The sequence below is a fragment of the Triticum urartu genome, unplaced genomic scaffold (assembly GCF_003073215.2).
Source record: "Triticum urartu cultivar G1812 unplaced genomic scaffold, Tu2.1 TuUngrouped_contig_4483, whole genome shotgun sequence".
NCBI lineage: Eukaryota > Viridiplantae > Streptophyta > Magnoliopsida > Poales > Poaceae > Triticum > Triticum urartu.
In genome coordinates, this window is record NW_024115075.1 from 6,187 (window position 1) to 9,851 (window position 3,665).

The 3,665-nt window shown below is 55.2% G+C and overlaps 1 pseudogene; it reads right to left on the reverse strand.

The window, feature by feature from the left end:
- Positions 1 to 815: 815 nt before the first annotated feature.
- On the reverse strand, positions 816 to 2,673 carry LOC125527894 (annotated as a pseudogene).
- Between the last annotated feature and the right edge of the window lie 992 nt (positions 2,674 to 3,665).

Consider the following 3,665-nt stretch of genomic DNA (forward strand, 5'->3'; position numbering starts at 1 on the left):
TGTTGAAGTATATGCTTTCCTACATAGCCAAACTATCTCAAATTAAACTCCTCTCTGGAACTGTCTTTTGTTTAGTAATTTGCATCACTATCCAACGTCTATCAAAATTCATGTCCTTTTCTATTCCTTGTCCTCTTCCAGCAAATATTCCTTGGACTGCGCCAGTTTTAAGTCTACCAAGACACTCACCACCATGGGCAGAGCAACACACATAATAGAGCATCATTTCAAAACCACAATTTGTCAAATGAGATTCAAAATGCAAATCGAAATTGAAACATAAGAAGTACTGTGATTGATTCAAAGTAGACATAACAAATAGTTCAAATGATTTGAAATAAGCATAACATAAAGATTAAACATGCACCTAAACACGGACATCAAACATAAAGCAAAAAACACGAAGATCAAACATAGAGCACCACTCCTGTCTCCCTGGCGCGACGGGGCGGCAACGATTGGTGCCTCCTTCCTCCCCCATGAGGCAGTTGCGGACGAGTCACTTCCCTTCTGATCGCCTAGGCAGGGGCAATGACGCTACCGCGAGTGGACGAGGCCAGGGCGGTCAGAGGCATGAGGGCGCCAGGCGGGCAGCAGGGAAGAGAATTTGTTAAATCTCAGTCGACTAAAACTTAAACTAGCTTTAGCCGATGTTATATTCGTGGGATCTTATGTGAAGATCCATGCAATTTTTTAATTTTAGCTTTTGTTTTCAATTTTTTACATGCCATACCATTTGACTTAGATTTGCTTAAGTCTCAACCAATTGAGACCTAGCCACGTAAAACCGTCCGTGAGTCTACCAGCTCCTGTGTTTACCGGTGTTGACTCGGCTCCTGCGGCCGCTGCTCAACCGCGCAACCACCGTCGGATGAGTCCTGGACGGCCACGGCATCCCTGAACTTGGCGTAGATGTCTCCCTTGTAGAAGCTCCACGTCCTCCACACCAGCACCAGCGACACGAGCGCGCCGCCCACGGTGACGGCCGTTACGATGAGGAACGACTCCCTGAAGCAACGCACGCCCATGCACGTCCTGCTCTCGCCGTCCCCGCGCTGCCTCGCCGCCTCCGCGTCGTAGAGCCGCCCGGCGACGCACACGTTGAGCACGTAGGCGCCCACGGGGCTGGCCGCGGCGCCCAGGTTGTAGAGCGTGGCGTAGTACCTCAGCCCGAACACCTCGGAGATGATGGCGTAGATGAGCGGCCACTGCGCCCCGAAGCAGAAGCCGACGATGATGGAGGCCGCGTAGAGCGACCGCGGCACGGCGAGGGCGATGAGTAGGTGGCCGGCGCAGGAGAGGAGGAGCACCAGCGTGAGCGCGAGCGGCCGCGGGACGCCGTACCGCGCCAGCAGGGCCTCGGACGCGAACCCGGCCGTGACCCGTCCGGCATAGTTCCAGACGCTGACGAGGGAGACCAAGGTGTTGATGCTCTGTGCCGGGTACCCCAGCGACTGCCCGATCTGGCCTATGTTGTCGATCGCCGTCAAAGTCCCGCCCACGCCGCAGATGGTGGCCAGGAACAGCACCAGCATGTCCACGCTCACTAGCGCCTGAGGGATGGAGTAGTCCTCCCCGTGCGCCGGCGGGTTGAGCATGTGCTTCAAGCAAGAGCCGAGGCAAGAAGAAGACGTCGGCGGCGGATGCTCTGCCACTTGCGCGACTTCAGCGGTTGGCTTCTCCGCGGTCACCCATGTCGATGTCGATGTCGGGGGCTCCGGCGGAGGCTCTTGCTGGAGCTCTCTTTTCTTGAGCCAGTAGCAGTAGTAGTACTCCTGCCGGACGACGACCGAGAGCAGGGGAAGGATGAGGAGAATGAGCAGCGCGGTGGCCGACGCGGCGTAGGCAGCGTGCGAGAAGCTGCTCTGCTTCTGGACGACGATCATCACGAGTATGTAGGAGGCGAGGGCGACGGAGATGTAGAGGAAGCAGAAGAAAGCGCCATCATCGTTTCGTCTAGGCGGCGGCGGCGGCGGCTTCACGCGAACGACGGGGAGGAAGACGACGGATACGGCTGCGGGGAGCCAGGCGATGAGCAGGAGGATGGACTTGGAGTCGTCCCCGCCGTAGATGGCGAGGTAGAGCTGCGTGAGGATGGCGCCGCTGAGGCCGACGTAACCTTTGAGCAGGCCCAGCACGACCCCGCGGCCGCTCCCTGGAAAGCTCTTGACGCAGGTGATGAGCGCGCCGGTGCCGGCGAAGGACTGCGAGTTGGCCCCAGCGCAGACGTAGGCGCACATGAGCCAGAGCGGCGGGCGCGCGGTCCCGGCGGCGGCGGGGCGGGGGGACCAGCAGGGTAGCCGGCGAGGTTCATGGCCGCGCCGACGGCGAGCACGGCCGAGGGCGGCGCGACCTCGTTGAGGAGCCCGGCGACAACGCCGACGTTGCTGCCGAGGTCCTTGAAGAAGGCGAGCGTGTTGAGCGTGCGCTGGTCGTAGCCCAGCGACGACTTGAGCGCCGTGGAGTAGATGCCGAAGGCGTAGGTCGCCCCCGACGCGGACAGGATGAGCAGGCACGCAAGCGCCATGAACCACCGCCCCGCCACCACCTGCCGGGCGAACCGCAGTGTCACCACCTCCGACTCCGACACGTCCGCGCCGCCGCCGGACACCATAACCATAGTTAATATTGGCGCCAAGAAGATCCTCCTCCGCACGTACGGTCGCAGTAGAGTTGGTGCGTATGATTCACATGAAATGTGTTGGTTTGGTTATGATGATTCGACGATTGATACTACTGGTAGTTTGTTTGGTTTGGTCAGATTAATGAAATTTGAACGTACTGTACTACCAGTATGATACTGCGATCTTCGAGCGATTTGATTACTACTATTGTTTTTGCTGACTTGGACAATGGCAATAATCAACTTGTAAAGATTAATCTTCTCTTTGTGGGAGGCCGGCAACAGACTGCACCCATGATTTTCTTTTCATTCATAAATCCTTGTGGATGAGACGAAAGGATGAAAGGCACGGTTCACAATAAAACAGTGTATTGGGAAACTGCTCAACACTCTAAATGAGGTGTGCCTATCTAATTATATAGAAGTACCAAGGGGTACAATACAATGTTACAATGTGTATACAAAGACTACGTATATATAGTCTAACACCCTCCCTCAATCTTAACTATGGCCTGAAGTACAAAGCAAGTTAAGATTGCGCCTACAGCTTACAAACTGTGGTTGTGGAAGAGGCTTCATGAAGATGTCAGCAAGTTGATCCTTTGACGAGATGAACTTGATACAAAGTAGCTTTTGTGCAACGCGTTCCCGAACAAAATGATAGTCAACCTCAATGTGCTTTGTCCGATCATAAAACACCGGATTAGATGAAAGATATGTAGCACCGATGTTGTCACACCTTAGAAGTGGAGGGCGAGCTGGAGAGACTCTCAACTCCCTCAATAGAGACTGTACCCATATGATCTCAGCAGTCGCATCAGCAACCGCTTTGTACTCAGCTTCAGTACTACTGCGAGACACTGTTGCTTGCTTGCGAGCATTCCAGGCGATCAAGTTAGAACCCAGGAATACCGCATAACCCCCCGTGGATCGCTTGTCATCAGGACTACCAGCCCAATCTACCATGGACATTTTGAGATAGAAGGGGTGAGATGCTTCTGGCTCGCTCCGCCTAGCCCTCGCTCCGCTCCGCCGCTCCGCG